Raw genomic sequence first — 20,871 nt, forward strand, 5'->3', positions numbered from 1 at the left:
GGCTTTGCAGGTGTGATTGAGTTAAGGATCCTGAGATGGGAAAATTATTCTGGATTATCCAGGGAGGCATTAACTGCAACTGCAAATGCCCTTATAAGAAGGAAGCAGAGGAAAATTACATACAGCAGAGGAGAAGGCAATGTGACCACCAATGTAGAGACTGGAGTGATGCAGAATGCAATAGATACCAGAAGCTGGAAGAGGCAAAGAGGGGGTTCCCTTCCACAGTCGCCAGAGGGAGCACAGCCTTGCTGACACCTTGAGTTCAGTCACTAAAAAAGAGAACTGTGAATGAATAAACTTCTGTTGCTTTAAGCCACTGAATTTATGGTAGTTTGTTACAGCAGCCACAGGAAACTAATACAAATTAGTATGAGTTTTAGCAAATAAAATATGAGGAGAAAGGAGGTGCCCAACTACCAGCTTATGCCCTTCAAGGGAAAGGCAATAGCCTCCCTTCCTCTCTCTCTCTCTCTCTCTTTTATTCAGTGGGCTAGAAGGCAGACATGGTGGTGAGCTATCTTGGACCACCACCCATATGTGAATAAAGGTAACAACCCTACAATGGCAGAGCAGGAAGATAGAAGGAACCCAGATCCCTAATATTCAGCCTGAGTTTCCAGTTTGAGAAATAAATAAAATTATCTCTTGCTTAAGCCACAGTATTTTGGGGTCTCTTATGACAGCTAATCTGTATTCTAATGAAATCACCATTTTTGACTGCCATGAGATGCTCCTTGCAGACTTCAACTACAAGGAGTACAATTCACCAATAGTCAGTGGCCACAATCTGAAATCCCCCACCATGTTTGTACCCAGCCCATGCTTTCACAAGCTGCTCCTGCATAGTGACTGGGCATGGTAGAGATACTAAAGCAGTCCTATTCCTGGGAGACATGGTACTCCTATAACAGGCATCTTTGGCTCAAAGATTTCCCCAATGTCCTTGCCAAAACTTCCTTAGACAGCATGGCAGTCTAAGAAACTTAGACCCAACCTTCCTTCCCTCTGTGGTCACTCAGGGCAGACTTGTTTTACCCTATGATGGTTCTCCCAACCTTACCAGCTCCTGCCCCATTTTCCCTCACAGATGAATCTGCTAATTAAATCCTTGCTCATTTAATTTCATCTTGGCATCTCTTCTCAGATTAGCATACCACCCTTTCTGAGAAATTCAAGAAAAATAGGTCATCTGCAAAAGTAAGAAAATACAAAAATTTTATCATGCAGTAAAAATAACCTGCTATAAACATATTTTGTAAATACCCAAGGTACCTCTCTGTGAAACCAAGAAAGAAGTTTTGACCATCTTATACAACTTCACTTTCCCCAAACAACCTCTTGGTTATTTCCAAATTCCCCTCTGCCACTTAGAAATAAATTAGGAGGGCAATAAAGTTTTCTGTCAACATTTAGCAAATTGTATGTTATTGGTTATTCTGAACAACTGAATGAAAAGTACAATCCCATGAATTACCCAGTTGCTTATTTAAACATCAAACATGTAGTTGGTTGATGATAAACAGGTAAACACTCAGAATAATCTAGTTTTTTCATTAATCTTTGACCTGATTTAACATAGTGTAGATGGAGTCCATTAGCTCTGCATCTCCACGTGTTTGCATGTTTTCATCTTGGTGGGTGCTAATCTGTCATCCTGGATGTGCAGATGTCCACACAATGTGAAGACTTGCTTAACTCTCCTCATTAGAAGTTACTGCTCTATTCCACTATAGTCTACTATTTACACCATTAATCATAACTTATTTCATACACACACACACACACACACACACACACACACACACACACACTAAGGCCAGGCACAGTGGCTCATGCCTGTAATCCCAGCACTTTGGGAGGCTGAGGCAGGTGGACCACGAGGTCAGAAGATCGAGACCATCCTGGCTAACATGGTGAAACCCAGTCTTTACTAAAAACACAAAAAATTAGCCGGACGTGGTGGTGGGCACCTGTAGTCCCAGCTACTCAGGAGGCTAAGGCAGGAGAACGGCATGAACCTGGGAGAAGGAGTTTGCAGTAAGCCGAGATCGTGCCACTATACTCCAGCCTGGGTGAAAAAGCAAGACTCCATCTAAAATATATATATTCTTTAAGTTCTGGGATATATGTGCAGAACGTGCAGGTTTATTACATAGGTATACACGTGCCATGGTGGTTTGCTGCACCCATCAACCCGTCATCTACATTAGGTATACATTAGGTATACATTCTCCTAATGCTATGCCTCCCCTAGCCCCCCACCTCCTGACAGGCCCCAGTGTGTGATGTTTCCCTCCCTGTGGCCACATGTTCTCATTGTTCAACTCCCACTTATAAGTGAGAACATGCAGTGTTTGGTTTTTTGTTCTTGTGTTAGTTTGCTGAGAATGATGGTTTCCAGCTTCATCCATGTCCTTGCAAAGGACATGAACTCATCCTTAAAGACTGCATAGTATTCCATGGTGTATATGTGCCACATTTTCTTTATCCAGTCTAACACTGATGGGTATTTAGGTTGGTTCCAAGTCTTTGTTATTGTGAACAGTGCTGCAATAAACATATGTGTGCATGTGTCTTTATGGCAGAATGGTTTATAGTCCTTTGGGTATATACCCAGTAATGGGATTGTTGGGTCAAATGTTATTTCTGGTGCTAGATCCTTGAGGAATTGTCAGACTGTCTTCCACAATGGTTGAGCTAATGTACACTCCCACCAAGAGTGTAAAAGCATTCCTATTTCTCCACATCCTCTCCAGCATCTGTAGTTTCCTGACTTCTTAGTGATTGCCATTCTAACTGGTATGAGATGGTATCTCATTGTGGTTTTGATTTGCACTTCTCTAATGACCAGTGATGATGAGCTTCTTTTCATGTTTGTGGGCTGCATAAATGTCTTCTTTTGAGAAGTGTCTGTTCATATCCTTTGCCCACTTTTTGATGTTTTTTTCTTGTAAATTTGTTTAAGCTCTTTGTAGATTCTGGATATTAGCTTTTTGTCAGATCGATAGATTGCAAAAATTTTCTCATTCTGTAGGTTGCCTGTTCACTCTGATGATAGTTTCTTTGGCTGTGCAGAAGTTCTTTAGTTTAATTAGATCCCATTTGTCTATTTTGGTTTTTGTTGTCATTGCTTTTGGTGTTTTAGTCATGAAGTCTTTGCCCAGGCCTATGTCCTGAATGGTATTGCCTAGGTTTTCTTCTAGGGCTTTTATGGTTTTAAGTCTTACATTTAAGTCATTTATGTCATCTGCCTCAATGCCCTTGACAATCATTTGAGTGTGTGATTCCTACACTCCATGACCTGAAATACAATTGAGAGTCTAGAAACTTATATGTATAATCAATTGATTTTCAACAAGAGGGCCCAAAAACTCAATGGAGGAAAAAAACCAGTATTTTCAATAAATAGTACTTTAAATGGACAACTTGGATATCAAATGGACAAGTTGATATCCACATGCAATAGGATAAAGTTGGATCTTTTTCTCACACTATACACATAAATTAAAATTGATCACAGACTTAAATATAAGAGATGACACTGTAAAACTATTAGGAGAACCTTCAAGATCTTAGGTTAGGCAGTATTGTCTTATATATAACATGAAAATACAAGTGACAAAAGAAAATAGATAAGTGGGACTTCGAAATTAAAAACTTTTGTGCTTCAAAGAGCACCACTGAAGAAGTAAAAAGACAACCCACAAAATGATAGCAAATATTTTCAAATCATATAGCTGATAAAGAACTTGTATCTGTATTACATTAAAAACTATTATAATACAACAATAAAATGACAACCCAAATTTTAAAATATGTAAAGGATCTGAACAGACATTTCTCCAAAGAGAAATACACAAATGAGGATATACAATTGGCCAAAAAGCACTTGAAACGATTCTGAACGTTATTAGCCATTATGGAAATGCAAATAAAAACCACAGTGAAATATGACTTCAAACTCACTAGAATGGTTATAATCAAAAAGAGACACTGACAAATATTGGCAATGATATGTGAAACTGGAATCCTCATACACTATTGGGAACATAAGATTTTGCATCTACTTTGGAAAATAGGCTGGTAGTTCATCAAAAGGGTAAACATAAAATTATCATATGGCCCCGAAATTCCACTACTAGATATATTCATTCAGGAGAAATAAAAATGTATGTCTTCACAAAAACTTGTACATAAATGTTCAAGTTCAAGTACATAAATGTTCAAGTACATAATGTTCAGCATTATTCATAATAGCTTATAACTAGAACTAAGTTTTCATCAATTGAATAACAGATACACAAAATGTGGTGTATCTATCCAATGGAATATTATTTGGCAATTAAAACAGAATGAAATACTGAAACATAACACAAAATGGATGAACTCTTAGAATAGTATGCTACATGAAAGAAGTCAGACATAAAAGGCCATATACAGCAAGATTCAATTTATATGAAATGTCCAGAACAGGTAAATTCACAGAGACAGAAAGTAGATTGATGGTTGCCAGGGGATGGGGGTAGGGAGAATGAAGAGTGACTGCTTAAAGGTATTGGGTTTCTTTTGGGGGTGAAGACTATGTTGTGAAATTAGATAGTGGTGATGGTTGTACAACTTTGTGAAAATGCTAAAAAACATTGAACTGTATACTAAAAAGGTGGATTTTATGATATATGAGCTATATCTCAACTTGTAAAAGTCTATGAGCCTCCAATAGCTTGTAAACCTTCATCTCCATTATCCCTATTAACATTGCCCATATCCTTAAATCATTTTCCCCAGTCAACAGTTAACCAATATGAACTTCCCGCTTCACCTTAGCATATAACATAGTGAATTAAGGCTAATGTTGAAATCAATTTTACTTGTGAAAAAATAAGACATGAGCCTCTTGTTTAAAAAAAAAAAAAGGGAAACTGGGGGAAATTTTTAAAATATATATTTTACTTATCTTTTGAGGATTAAAGTTTTTGTATTTTTTTTCCCCCATAAACATCTCAGCTCTACGTGACCATACAAAATCTCTCTCCTTTTGTTGACAGGCTTGTTGCAGGACAGGGAAGACAAATCCTAATCAATGACAAATTGGTTTCTTTAAGTTTTCACATCCTTTGGTATAATTGCCTTTGAGATTGAGCTCATGGTCTCTTCTGAATTTCAGATCAAGCTGGGGCAACTGATAAATTGGCAGCCCCTACAGGGTCTCATTTTAAGCCACTTTCCTCCCACCCCAGTACTTGAAGATTAGATGAAAGTGACAGTTGTCTTGTAATATGACTATTAAAAAATTAATCTCCTTATTCAAGGGGAGGTATGCAGGCAAGTGAATTATCCCAATTCTTCAGTATTTTTATCTTACACCTCAGCGTGACTGAAGAAGAGACATACATTACCACAACAACAAGATGCCAAAAACGCTCCCCCTGAAACATTATTTTCATGGCTGTAAACACAGTTGAGGTTTCAGAAATATCTTCTCACTATATTAACCAAGCACAAAAGGTAACAAATTATTTAACATTAACCAATCAATCTGGGCAAAATTCTGCTATGTTTCTTCACTATTCCAGCATTAAAGATGAAAACATATTTGCCTTTAGAAAGCGGTTCCTATGGAAATGACCATAAATAAAGATAAGTGTGAATATATAACAAGAAATGGGGAAAATGTATTCTTTTTTAAGTTGGCTACTTTGAACTGGTTGATTTGAGAAGAGTGCAGTTTCTCTTCTTTGGTAGAAAATTCTCCTTTGTTTAGAAAAACACATCAATGAGTTTCCCTGTATTGTATATGTTTTTATTTTCTATATATTCTGATGTTTTGACATCTCAAAAAAACCGTTCTAGCTGGGGAGGGACTGCCCCTCCCAGGAACAGCCAGCTCTTAGAGATAGGGAGAGCTCAGCCAGGCATGCCTTTGATATGCAAACTAACCAATCTGCAGCCCAGAGCCCGAGCTTCTCTATTTGGTCCAGACACCCCAGGAGACTATATTCCTCTTCCCTAAACATCCCAAAGCCAGATTCCAGGCAACAAGGGACCACCTCTATAATTTAGAACGCACCACATATCACTCAAACCAGCTAGTCCTAAATTGTTCACTTTGCCCTGCCTTGCCTTTCCCATAGAAATCCCCATGGACCATGGCCCCAATCCACCCCCTGTTTGTGTTTCTGTTTCCTGCCTCCTGACCACCATGCTTTCTTGCCCCTGTGTCCCTGAGTGGTATGCCCCACCTTTAGGATCTGTGAGTATAACACACTTTGCTTTCCCGGGCCACTCCTGAGTCTCCTCTTGTGGTTGCATCTTACTGAACATCCCATAAAAGAATTGAAAATACCCCTCAACTCTCCAGACCACATAACAGAGATCTAGAAAAAGAAAAATAAAGCTCATCTATGTAATAAATAATTAAAATTTCCCCAGTGGCGTTGGGCAAGGGAATCTTCCATATCCATTTCCCCACCCTGCTGTGCCCTGTGTATCATCTGACCATAGGGGACTGCATTCAGCAGACTGCCAAGCCCACCAGCTTCCAGCGGGGTTCTGCCAACATGTGATAACTGCCAATGACTGGAAAGTGAGGTCGGGGTGTTTATTCCCCAGGCTCTCCATCTGCTGCTTCATGGGCTAGCAGCACTTGGCATTTGTGGAAGCAAGGCATCCTTCTCCTGCAGGGTCTGTCTCCCTCTCAGGATTACCATGACATCTTCTCTGCTCTCCTCCTTCAGACATAAGAGTAGTAACAGCTCCCTGCTGTTGCCAGCCACAGGGTGCTTCAACATAAAGTCAGCTCTGCTATAATGTGATACAGGCATTCTTGAAAATCATCATACTATGTAAAACTGTGCAATAAAAACCACAAGGCTTAGGGCAAAATGGGGCTAGAGGCAAATACACAAAAATAACACCTGTGACATGTTTTAAGAAGATTGGAACCTAATAAAAATGGTACAGTGTTACACTGGTTGAATAAGAAAGACATAAATACTAGAAGAAATATGGCACTCAGCCTTGCATTTGCTTATGTCATGGGTGTGGGGAGAGGTGCACCTTGTGAGCTATTGTGAAGTGGTGGGAATGGGTTATCTGGAATCCCAGGGAAAGTTGTCACGTAGGATGTAGGTGGGTGTGGCTCGCAAGAATGCGATGAACTGAGGGCAGATGGTGGTGGATGCTCAAAGCCCTTGCATTTTGTGTATCCCTACACTGCTTGGCTCACCTGGTTGTAGTTTTCTATGTTCACTTAATGTTTCTCATGGATGAAATCACACATAAGCAAATACAGAATTATGCTCAAATTTTCCCTGAATTTTAGAGTTGATGCTGGAATGAATTACAACTTTTGGGGCTGTTGGGATGGAATGAATGTATTTTGCATGTAGAAGAGCATGAATTTCAGGTGGGGGGTTAAGGATGGAATGCAATGGAATGAATGAATGTGTCCCACACAAAAAACATATGTTGAAATCCTAACCCGCAAAATGATGGCATTTGGAGGTAAGGTTTTGGAAATTGATTAGGTCATGAGGGTGGAGTCTCCATGAATGGGATTAGTGCCCTTATCAGAGAGACCCCTTAGAACTCCCTTGCACCTTCCCCCAGTGAGGATACAACCAGAAATCGTCAGTCTGCAACCTGAAACAGGAACCTCATCAGAATTCAACCATGCTGGCAACCTACTCTAGGATTTCCAGCCTCTAAAACAGTAAGAAATAAATTTTTGTTTTTTATAAGCCACCATAAGTCAATGGTCTCTGTTATAGCAGCCCAAATTAAGACAAAGCAATTGCCAAGGAACTTTGAAAAAATGGTCATGTCTCTTTATAAAATTCTAGTTGCTTCATGTTCTACATGATCTTGCAATCTCCACCACAGCCTGCCCCACCTCCCAGCCTGGGTACCTGCAACAACTGTGGCTTTGTGAAGATTTGGGAAAGGAAAGGAGAGGAGAATGGCATATGAGAGACAAAGATAGGCAGAAAAGACAGGGACCACAGTTGCCAACAAAAAATAATTGAGACACAAACCTCCTTCCCCGGAATCAATCAAGGAGAGGGACCTTGGAAGGAAACCAGGCAGTTCACACTGTGTTAGTATGTGACTAGGGGCCATATTCCCACTGCTAGAGAATTGCACTCTACATGCAGAAAAAGCGAATATGATTTTACTTCCACATTTTTCACCAAAAAAGCTTCCCAACTATGTTTTTCATTCCAAAAGCACTTGTTCTGCAAGTAACAAAATTTTAGGAGTGAAAATATTCTATTTTTTCTTCAACAAGTCATTTTCTTTTTTACCTAAGCCAGAACGTAAATATAACCGAGTCTTTGCTCAAAAATATTACATTAGCCATAGAAACACACCCATGTGAAGGAATTATTAATCCTCAAAAAAAAAACTGTAGCAGAAGTTGATGAAAGCTGAAAGGTATTTTTACAGATGGTTGTGCTATGATGTACTTGATTTGAAAAATATTAAACAAAGCAATACTCCATTTCTGTTTTATTCCCTGAAAGCAATTACTACATGAAAAGGTAGACAGGCAGGACACAGTTAACAAACAAAGCCTAAAGAGTTGTCATCGGGTTCAAAATGGTCTGGAAAATAAATGAGGGCCACTCACCAATAATATGACTATAAAATATAGCAACGAAAAATCTATATTGCGAACATACACATACTTACATCCCACATCACAGCTTGATGGAGCAGGAGATAAATGATCTAACATTGATTGTTTTTACAGGAATATGACAACTCCCCCAAAGAAGAGAAACAGAACGTCTCTCCCTTCACATAAAAAGCAAATTACAGATGAAAAAAAAGTTCACTACTCTCAAAGCAAGATTCAATTAAAAAAATATGTCTGGCTTTGACAGGGCAAATTCCAGGCATAGTATATTTTCATAGAAGTTGGTCCTAAAGGAAAGATTTCAGTGCAACAAAAACCTATGGAACTTTTCACAGTTTGTCATAATTTCTCTGTAATACTAAGCAAGGATTTCTGCCTCCTTAGCTCATATTTTTCTTAATTGATCCTGCAAGGTGGTGTTATGTTTGTGATAGTGTATGTCCTTCCTGAAATCCATGTTGTATAATAGCTGCACTGCAGACATTGAATAATAACTAATACTGCCTTACAGCAATACTGTAATGGGTAGTGCTTTACTGAGGAGTGTGTGTGTGTGTGTGTTTGTGTGCACCCGCAAATACATGTGGTTAAATGGCAGGATGAAACTACAGGAAGGAAGAGCAGAGGCAGCTCATCTTGACCCATGAAATATTGCAAGGACATCACAAATGGCATCATTTAATTAGAAGGCAATCCTAACTCTGGGACATCCACTTCTATCTTCAGAAACATTAAACAGGAACTGTATTGTCTTTGTGTTGTGCAAAGGTTCAAGCCAACACAAAGAACCTCTGAAAGTCACATGATTTTTGAGCCAAAACTTCTGTGCACATTCCCCTTTGCCTTGTCACCTTTCATCCACTTTGTCCAGAGCATCATTAGGGTTTCTAGACAACCTGTTCTGGATCTTGTTATAATGCTCAGAATGGCTGTCAGCAGACAGGAAAAGAGCTCCAGTAGTCAGGTTTGAGCTGTGTGAATAAATACACCCATTTGGGGGTTACCAAGCTTTTCCATTTGTCTTATCATTTCATTCTTCAGTTGACACTGTGACCCTTGGGAAGTCAAAGAAGGCATTTCTCCGGTTACCTCGACCTCAGGGCACTACAGCCTTTATTCTCTGTCCCCTATTGCCCTTTGGAGATAATTGCCTACACTTTGGTGCCTATATTACATATGTTTCAACCTGTTCTCCAAACGTTAACTGTTTGGGATTAAAATAGTTTCTAAGAAGTATTTTCAGCCTTTCCTTGAGTTTCTGCCAAATCTATGGCTCTCCACAGAAAGGAATATGCTGAGCATCAAAAACAAAATGAGGATTAGTCAGAAAGAGATAATAAATAGCACATTACTACATGTGACAAAAGCCAAAAAAAAAAAGAAAGAAAGAAAGAAAGAAAGCCCAACTTGTTTGTATTTTAATGGTTTAACCATGACAACAGTTTGAGGTCTTAGTAAAGGTAATAGGAACATAGGTTTCTCATTTCCATCAAGAAGTGAGAAAACATAGGAAAGGCTTTACCATGGAAGTCATATCAGATCATTGATATTGTTTATGCAACCAGATTAAAAGATTCCACTTAAATATTTCCACAATGCACTATTTGCAGTGTAAATAGTAACAGCAGCAATAAATGACAGAATAAATTGTGATGTGAATAATTACAAAATAGGAGTTGGATTAAGGTCTGCAGGACTCTAGTTCTCTCAATATTATGCTAATAAAGGGGCAGGGAAATCTCTATTGAGACCTTTGTCAAAATCTGCAGGTTTGGGTGGAGAATATCCTGGCTACCACTTGGGAAAGAAAGAACCATGGTGCTAAAATCATAACAAACATCACTACCACAACTTATTTAATCTTATAAAAAGAAAAAAAGCCAACCCTATGAGGTTAAGATACTATTATTATCCCCATGTTGCAGATGAGAAAATCAATATCCAAAGAGAGGTGGGGTTTACCAAAGGTTACAGAGTTGATAGAGCAAAGAGATAAACCCAAGCAGTAGAGCTCATATGAATCCCTGCTTAACCCCACAGTATTGTGCCTGCATAATGGGCTAGGAAAGTTACAGTGTGTATTTGCCATGTCTCGCTAGAGGATTAGGCATTTAGCCAATCACTCATGTATTTGTTTATATATTCAACATATATACACTGAGCACCTACTATGTGCCAGGCATTAATGCTAGAGCTGGGGGGTTAATCATAAACAAGTAGATGAGCCCTTTTCTTTTGAATTTACAATCTGGCTGGGGAGATTGGTGGTGAAAAACAGGTTACCTGCAGAGCTATGGAGGGAAATACTCGCAAGTAGTTCTGGAAGGTTAATATGCCTCAGAATTGCCTAGAGGGTTTATGAAAACATAGATTGTGCACTCCCACTCCACCCCACCCTCCACCCCCACCACTGCTACCTGCAGTTTCTGACTTAGTAGGTCTGTGTTTGGGCTTAAGAGTTGGCATTTCTAACCAGTTCCCAGATGGCGCTGATACCACTGGGCTGGAGAGTATGAGCATTGTTGCTCTAAGAGGTATTTGGTTGAGGGAGAAAGAGTTCCTCATGTTGTATTTTACATCTCTTGGAGATAATACTCTGCTTAAGAAAACTAGTTACTAACTTATATAGATACAATATGAGGCCTGCCAGAAAGACTCTCTCATCCTGCCTTAAAATATCAACATGTTCTCTAGGATGGGTAACATTCAGCCACCCACAGCCATTCACATGTGGGATCTGATGGAATGGGACAGAGGACAGGTAAGTTGTTGTTGTTGTTTTAATAGCCTTTATTTTTTACAGAAGATTTAGGTTCACAGAAATATTGAGCACAAATACAGAGCTCCTGTATACCTCCTACCCCCACCTCACTCCAACAGCTCTCACTGTCAACATCCCCCACCAGACTGGTACATTTGTTGCAACTGATGAACCTCCATTGACTCATCATTATCACCCAAAGTCCATAGTATATGTTAGTGTTCACTCATGTTGTACATTCTATGGGTTTGGACAAATGTATAACAACATGTATCCACCATTATAATATCATACAGAATAGTTTCACTCCCTAAAATCCTCTGTGCTCTGTGGATTCATCCCTCCCTTCCCCCAACCCATAGTTTTGCCTTTTCCAGAATGTCATATAGTTGGAATTCTACAGTGTGTATCGTTTTCAGATTGGCTTCTTTCATTTATCAGTATGCATTTAAGATTCCTTCATGGTTTTTTATGGCTTGATTGCTCATTTCTCTTTGTTGCTGAATAATATTCTGTTCCCTGGATGTACCATTGTTTATTTATCAATTACTGAAGGACATCTTAGTTGTTTCCAAGTTTTGCAATCATGAATAAAGCTGCCATAAACATTTATGAGCAGGTTTTTGTGTGGATACAGATATTTACTTTTTAACCATTTGGCAAAAACCTGCCTATAACTTGTATTTTTGTGTATTTCACAATGAAACATCTTTATATTATATTTTAATTTTTAATTTTTTGTTTTATTAACTATTTAAACTTTTTTTGGTTTTTTAAGTTGGTAAAATGATATGTAATTATCATGTACATCATGATGTTTTAAGGTATACATACATTGTGAAATGACCAATTTTAGCTAATTAACACATTTTATTGGCTCTCATAGCTATTTTTGTGGAGAGAACACAACATTCACCCTCTTAGCAATTTTCAAGAATATAATATATTGTTATTAACTGTAGTGACCATGTTGTGCAATAGATCTCTTGAACTTATTTCCATGTAACTGAACTGAGACATTTTTAAATGAGCTAATATATGCAAAGCATAGTGCATGGCACATATCAAAGCTTAATAATGCCACCAGACAGGTAAGTTTAGAAACACAGACTTGAAAGGAAAAGCAAAACATGAAGCCAGGGTGTGCTATCTGGAGTATATTATTGAGGAATCAGAGGTAATATACAAAATATTGACACTCTAAGGGATGGAGGTGCTAATGGCAAGATGAGAACCACTACAGAGGAATTTTTTACTCATCAATTCAAGAAGCACATCTCATTCATACAGACAATAACACCCTCCCATTTAATTGACATGATGATTAAAGTTGCCTCCAGTTTCCTGGGTCTGGTTTCAACACATGTTTTAAAAAAAAAAAAAAAAGCCTGAATATATTTCTTGTCCATGAAAGGGTGTTTTTCCAGATTCATGACCTTTTTGTCTACTAGAGACATACATGGCAAGAGTAAAATGAAGCACTGGGAAAGAGACAATTTCTATGAAATACATATGTGGAGAGAAAGTGCAACATTATCTGTGAGAACAATGATATGTGTACATAGGTCCACATATATGTGATTTTTTTTTCAAAGGTTTGAGTTGTCAAGCTGAATGCTACAGAACAAGAGGGCTTGTGGACCTAGGTTATAAAACTGTGAGACACAGAAAGGAGTAATACACGGGTTGGCATTTGGATAGCTTTCCTCCCAGATCAAGTAGAATGAAATTCTGACATCAAGAGGTCATTTTGCTCTGCTCTGGAAATAGCCTTACACTAACACCAAGTAAGAGCATAATAAGTTGCATAAGTAAATATCCAGCCTTAAAGACAAATGCAAGTGATTTGGAAAGTCATTTAGGAGTTGGTTATCTACAATATCAGCTATCTAAATGGCTATTCCTTAACCTGGCCCAAATAATTAAAGGTTAGTTGGTTTTCTAAGCTAATGGCCCACAAGTGTGATTTGTTCAACCGGCATCTCTTGCTGCTTGTTGATGTGCCTTTAAATGTTGAACTTGAATGAGTTAAATGGAGCACTCAGTCTCCTGTGTGCAACCTTGCCCAGTGGTCTCTGATATCTTTTGCCTGGACTGGGTGAAACCTTTAAGTCACTGGCCAATCCCTTGGAAAGACTTGAGTTTTTGACCGTTGCTATATAGTTTAGAAAGTTTCTCTTCAACAACAGCATTATTTTCCTATTAATCTAACTGCCTCTTATTTTTTCCTCATCTCACTAGTGAAAGGCCAGGTTTCTCCATAAGAATTTAATTGTTCCTGAGTGGGTGATATCATAGTATGTGAAACTTGGGGAAACTTAGGAAATGTTTCTCAATGAAAGTACAGAATTACTTTCTGGCATAGTTCAGGGCATGGTCCATATTATTGACCTAATTGGGAGGGGCTTGAAAACTTTGAGCTGAATAAATAAAATGGGTCAAATCTGTGAAATAACTTGATTTTTAGCAATAAAAGCATATTACCACCAGACACAAATTAGCTCAGAGAATACATTAAATTTTAGGAGGTACAGAAGGGGCTTTTTTTTTTTTTTTTTGACAAAATAAGGCTGGGAGAATGTGAAATACCTGAGGCATGTTCATTTTTATTCTGTAATGAATAGGAAATCTACTGCAGTAAAAGCAGAATTAATGATTCAAAAACAGCTGGAGATATTGAAACAGAAATTAGTCCTACTTACCTAACTCTTAAAACTGGCGAAAGGGCAAGGCAGGCTGAAAGCCAGCACCTGAAGGGAAGTGGAATGTGGATGTTAAATATCTGTGACCAGTCATTTGTAGGACATTCACATATAGCTACGGGAAAGCCCACAAGTAGCAAATCTCACTAATTAGGAATAATGGGGTGATGGCCACTTGAAATCACTGGAAAACCTGAAGTGTGGACACTTTTTAAGGACAGGTAGTGATATTGCTTTCAAGGCAGAGACTAACAACAAATGACTTTCAAAGGACTGCAAGGTCCCACTGGAGCTGCTAAGAGATAAAAATCATTTGCACTTAGCACATTCTTTATAGACCGGGGCTGGTGTTTGGGTTGTACCAATCACTTTAAAACAGTTTGATTTTAAAAAGCTATGCATAACTCCTGCTACCTTATCTATGCTGTTCATTTGACCATCTTTTCCAAAAATGGTAGAAAAGTTTACTTTAGTCCAAGTGCTTTCCCAAGTGACAAATTCACGTTGGTAGTATATGTCATATTGAAATGGTCCCATTGATCTTAGAAATTCTTACTGTTACAGTTGGGGAAAGACTGAAAATTGGAACATATGTATGTATGTATGCACATGTGGGTGCGTATGCACATGTGTATAAGGCCCATATTTGCCATCTTCTGTGTTGCTCTAAGTTTTTTTTTTTTTTTAATTATTGAATTCTAAGTGGCAAGTATGCAAACTTGAGCCTCAAACAATTCATTTTGTGGTTTTTCTTTTTCAGGGTATTGGGAAGATATAGGAATGATGACCAGGGCTTTTCTTCACTAGTAAATTTTGCTGGTGGATTTTAAACAAATAGAAAATTCATCTGGCAGCTCTGTTTTCCCATCACGTGTATATCTTCAAACCTATTCTGGATGGAAAAACAGCATTTATGTCCAAATCCATTTCAACATCAGCTCTTAACCAAAAGAGGTCTTTATAGAATTTCCAAGGCTGGCCGGGCGCAGTGGCTCAAGCCTGTAATCCCAGCACTTTGGGAGGCCGAGACGGGCGGATCATGAGGTCAGGAGATCGAGACCACCCTGGCTGACACGGTGAAACCCTGTCTCTACTAAAAAATACAAAAAACTAGCCGGGCGTGGTGGCGGGCGCCTGTAGTCCCAGATACTCGGGAGGCTGAGGCAGGAGAATGGCGTGAACCCGGGATGTGGAGCTTGCAGTGAGCCGAGATCTGGCCACTGCACTCCAGCCTGGGCGGCAGAGCGAGACTCCGTCTCAAAAAAAAAAAAAAAAAAAAAAGAATTTCCAAGGCTAAAGCACTTGCTTATTTCCATACTTAGTGACTTTCAACAGACAGGAGCCTATGAAAGAACACACTAATTCCAGGATGTTTGTGAATGTCTATGCATCTGGGGGCCAAGGTACAAATGGCTTGTATATTTGCTAGATGAAACTGCCTGAGATTCCCTAAGGAGGAAGGAAAAGATCTTATATCAAGTGCACTCTCAGCATCAGTCCCCGAATAAGCTTTATGTATGAAATATATTAAATGATGTCCCTATTTAAAATTAGGCTATGCCCCCTCCTACTTAATTTCTCTCCTTAGCATTTATCATTTTACACTATAAAATTTACTTATTTTGTCTATTTTCTATCTCCTTCCACCAAAATATAAGCTTCATGAGGGTAAAGATTTTACCTGTTTCTTATTGCTCAGTCTCCACTGCCAAGAATTCTGTCTGGACGAAGTCGATAAATAAATCATTGTGGAGTGACTGAGTGAATGACTGAGTATAAACAACCATGGATATCATCTCATTATCTTGTGTTCTAATGGACACAACAGGAAGACTTGGCTGGAACCTAGCTCTGCCACTTATGAACTGGAAGGCCTTAGATGAGGGACAGTCTCTCTGAGTGTCAGTTTTCCTCATGCCTGAAAAGCAGATGATAGTTCCTTCTCCACAAGGTTGTAACAACGAAAAAGGAACATGCCATGACACTGTTTGGCATATTTCTCGGCATGTTGTAGGTGCTTCAAGAATGTTGGCTATTAACACTGCTTTTGTCTTTATTTCAAAACCATTAACGAATGCAGAATAATACTCCCATGAATGTAACAGAATTCTGTACCTACGTATTTCATCATTCATCTGTTCTAAGAGCTCTGACACAGGACTAGGAAGAAACTGATGGGTGAAGTAGCTGCCCCACTCTTGCTGAGTTTTGAAAAACCATTTCTTGGGCTTGGAGAGTGGAAAGGGCCTCCTAAACCTGACCCCACAAAGGACCATGTGCAGCAGATGGCCTGCCTGCCTCTGAGTTGCATGCTTAAGAAATCAGTAGGGCATTTGGGTCTCAGGCTGTCCATGCTATTACCTTCCTGAAGCCCTAAATACATTTGAAAAGCAATCGTTTTCCTTATGGCTTTGGAAAGGAGAATGTGAAGAGAGGCCTGGTGGAGGCAAGCTCGTATTTCAAGGCATGTCAGGAACCAAGATGGATGATGTGCAGATAACAGTGGAAACGGATGTAAAACATAACGACCAGGCCCACACAGATGCCCACACTGCCCCCCCACCCCACTTCAGGATCAAGATGAAATGGAGCCATAACATTCAAAAACAGAGGCACTGGCTTTCAGAATAAAGGATGGCTTGACAGTGCCTGATATTCAGGCCATCATTGTCTGCACTGGGATTTTGAATGCATAGATGCTTCCAGATAATGTCTATTTTTCTACCTCTTGTTCTGTGGTTCCTAGCTCTGCTTGCCTTATTAGAATTATCAGTAAAGAATATTGTTTTAAAAGCACTTATATTATGGATAAGGGCTTGTTTCATCTTTGCAATAAGCCATCGAAATAGGAAATATTTATTTGTGTGCCCATTTCACAGATGAGGTCTTGTCATAAAACCAGTAAGTAGTGCAGTCAGATCTGCCCCCTAGGCCTGTCTGAATCAAGCTTAAATGCTGCTCGGTATCATAACACCACAAACCAAATTAGTTCTCCTGTGATGCTCTCACAGCTTCTTTTACTTTTTCTTCATAACATTGAACTTGATTTTTTAAAATATATGTACATGATTACTTGCCTAATTCTTGACTCTGCAATCAACAATTTTTTTAATATCACTGTATTTGCAAAGCAGAGCCAAAACATAATTCATAAAAGAGATTCAGAAAATCGCTGTCCAATGTGTGAATACAAAGTGGACATAAATTAAAATTTCATATTAAGATTGAAATTTAGTCAGCTTTTTAAATGAATAAAGAACATTCAAAACTCTTGTATTCAGTGATCTTTCCTCTTCTAAGGATAAAATCAATGTGTAAAAAATTTCTAATAATCTTTACCATAATTATTCCACAATCATATGGAAATTCATACAATTGTGCAATTTACCCATTTATTATTTTACTCTTCCATTAAACAACTGTCAGTATGTATCTACCCTCTACATTTTTTTCCTCCTTTGGATTCTAGTTTTTAGTAGGTGCTCAACAAATATTTATGAGACAAACTAATTAAAATTACTGCTGATCAGCAGTTGCTGATATTTTAATAAAAGTAAAAGTGTTGACACCTTTATAACCATACATGAATCTTTTCTGAGTGATGTGAACTTAAGAGATTTTCAGAGTGAGTTACTTGTGACTTTACAACATTCAAGATACAACAGAACGATGAAAATCGGATTCAAAGGAGAAACTCTGTGGTCATGAACCAAGGCTAAAGAGAAAAAGCCTTGCTGTTTTAGTTTGTTTTCTCCAAACAAAGTTGGGAGGTAAACCACAGCTTCTGACCATGTATTTAAACATTTGGAAAACTCACTGAAATATCTTACATGTAAACAGCAAGAGATTAATACTACGTTTTTGAAACTGGCTTGAATGAGGCCTGTGAGATTTCACCACAGAAAACGAGAAAATGATTGTTCCCAGAAATAAACAAAAACAATGTAGGAATTTATATTTTTTCTTTATCTTTCTCTTAGCCAAAATCAAAACACAACAGACAATGCAAACAAAAAGCAAATGAACAAAAGAATCTTGAAAGGAAAGAAGTGGTGATAAAATCTAAGGACGGGGAAATGTACTATGAAGCAAGAAGCGAAGGATTCCAGTGAAATGTAAGGGAAATGCTAAATGAAAGATGGGTATACAGCGTGAGACAGAATCAAGAAATGGTAAGAGGCTGGATAGAGAAGAAGAATGAAGCTGCCGGGTGGTGAGTCCAAACACTGCTAAAATCCAGTTCTAATTATACACGAGCCTCTTCTCTGCATTTGTTTAATTTCATTCTTCTCTGCAAATACAGAAACAGCTGTTTCCCTTTGACACAATTATCTAAGTCCAGAAGCTTTTGAAATGTCCCTTTGAAAGATTTGCAGACCTTACAAGAAGCCTAATCATATTAAGTAACAGATCTTTTGGATTTTAGACAAGGAAAGCATTTTACTCAAGGCCTTGAGTCCACCGGCCAGAGGACCTAGGCTGGTGGAAGGAACCATGGTGTGTCTCAAAGTCAGGATGAGTGGCAATACTTATTTGACCTTAAAAGTCAACAACTTGACCATTAGCTTGATTACATTATGAGTGAAAAATTGACCCAGAGTATTCATCCATTGGCTGACCAGCAGCTAATCAGATTGTTTCTATTGAACTTAGTTTGAACTAAGATATTGATAATCTATAGTCAACTGTTGATGGGCACCAGAATGTAGTCAAGTAGATTTAGGATTAGCAGTTCCATTGGGCCATGTCAGTCAAGAGACACAAATAGAAAACTGAGTAGTTCCATCAAGAGAGAGAAAATACTAAAAGAAAACAGTGGAAGACTACAGAGGAGACAAAAATGAATGAATGTGCGGCCTCACAGAGCTGGAAGTGAGAAGGGAAGCCAGCTAGGCTTCTGGGTCCAGTGGGGACTTGGAGAACTTTTCTGTCTAGCTAAAGGATTGTAAACACACCAATCAGCGCTCTGTATCTAGCTAAAGGTTTGTAAACGCACCAATCAGCACTCTGTAAAATGGACCAATCAACACTCTGTAAAATGGACCAATCAGCAGGACGTGGGCTTGGTCAAATAAGGGAATAAAACCTGGTCACCCAAGCCAGAAGCGGCAACCCAGTCACCCACTCCCCGCATCTTTGCTGTGGTATCTTTGTTGTTTTGCTCTTCGCAATAAATCTTGCTGCTGCTCACATTTTGGGTCTGCACTACCTTTATGAGCTGTAACAATGCAGAGGTTTGAGGCTGCACTCCTGAAGTCAGCAGGACTACGAACCCACCGGGAGGAACAAACAACTCCAGACACACCACCTTTAAGAGCTGTAACACTCACTGAGGAGGTCTGTGGCTTCACTCCTGAAGTCTGGGAGACCACGAACCCACCAGAAGGAATAAACTCCGGACACACCTGAACATCTGAAGGAACAAAATGCAGATGCACCATCTTTAAGAACTGTAACACTCACCGCAAGTGTCGGCGGCTTCATTCTTGAAGTCAGTGAGACCAAGAACCCACAGGAAGGAACCAATTCCGGACACAGAAGTATTTTCTATTCCTATCAACTTTTCATTTCCATCTTCATGAAGACTCAGTATCCAAACTCAGTATCCAATAAACAAATAATGGTCAATATTTCTGAACACATAACCACATGGCATTGTGCATACATTGTTTCATTTCATCCGCAACCCTACAAAGAACTATTACTATTCCCATTTTACGGCTGAGAAAACTGAGACCTGGAGAGCTTAAGTTATGTGCTTGCACAAGTCCCATGGTTAGTGACTGGTAGCAATAGGATTCAAACTCAATTCTGTCTTATTCCAAAGTTCATGTTCTTCTTAAACCAAGTATTTCTTGTACCCTGAAATTACCTTCCTCTTTATTTGAGCAAGCTTGAGAATTTCTTTCTATAAACATCAGCTATCCCCGATGAAGACAGAAATGGAAAAGTTCAAGATGCTGGCAAGGAGGGGATCCTCGCTAAGCACTTAAGTTGTGACATGGAGGCAATTCTGTAACTTCAAACTCCATTTCCTTTGGGTATAAGGATTCAACTTTAAATGATTGTCCCCCACTTTACTTTCCTCCTTTCTGGTTTTTACTTAGGCAAATTACTGATATAAAACTCACTTCTTGCTGAACTTAGTGTCCTGTCATTCTCCCCAGTGTTCTGAAATTTTTTAAAAAATATAAAGTAATTTAATGGAAATTTTTAAACTGAGTAAGAGAAAGAGGAAAGAGTATACTTTGAGTAATGAAGCCAACAAAGCTGAGGAAGTTGGATGCTTATGTTTACTACCAAGTAAATGTCAGAGGACATTTACATTTGCCAAATTCTTTGCGTGTATATCTTTAAAACTGTCCAGATGCGTTAGATGAACACAGCATGATAATGGTCACACCCTGCTCTACGCTTCACTTCTACACATTAAATCACCTGAATATAAATGAAGGCCACAATGTTCATTTACATGCAATACTAGGTCTTTTTTTTGAACAAGCTATCCAAAGAAATATTCTTTCACATGACAGATTTTCACATCTTTTCTTTGGCTATTTTGGTTTTATGTTGGAAAGAAGTGAAGAGATATATGAAGGAATTTTTCAGAATATTGAATTTGGGCCTGGGCTAGGCATTGGCTAGCTATGTGACCTTGAGCTAGGCATTCACCTGATGACATTGAAACCATATTATTTATGTCACAGGATAAATAAGGTCATAATAAGATTGTAACTGGAATAGAGATAGAGAAGATTATCAGGAGT

General features: G+C 38.7%; 1 long non-coding RNA gene across 7 annotated transcripts in view; it reads right to left on the reverse strand.

Annotated features, from left to right (window-relative positions):
- LOC105483418 (uncharacterized) overlaps positions 1-20,871 on the reverse strand; it is a 135,509-nt gene that overhangs the window by 36,680 nt on the left and 77,958 nt on the right. For 6 of the 7 annotated variants that reach the window (XR_011620166.1, XR_011620168.1, XR_011620167.1 and 3 more), the window contains one exon: positions 19,435-19,517. The exons of the other annotated variant lie outside the window; for it this stretch is intronic. This is a non-coding gene — a long non-coding RNA (uncharacterized lncRNA). The remainder of the gene's footprint in view (positions 1-19,434; positions 19,518-20,871) is intronic. 7 annotated transcript variants of the gene reach the window in all.

The sequence above is a fragment of the Macaca nemestrina genome, chromosome 2 (assembly GCF_043159975.1).
Source record: "Macaca nemestrina isolate mMacNem1 chromosome 2, mMacNem.hap1, whole genome shotgun sequence".
In the NCBI taxonomy this organism is placed as follows: domain Eukaryota; kingdom Metazoa; phylum Chordata; class Mammalia; order Primates; family Cercopithecidae; genus Macaca; species Macaca nemestrina.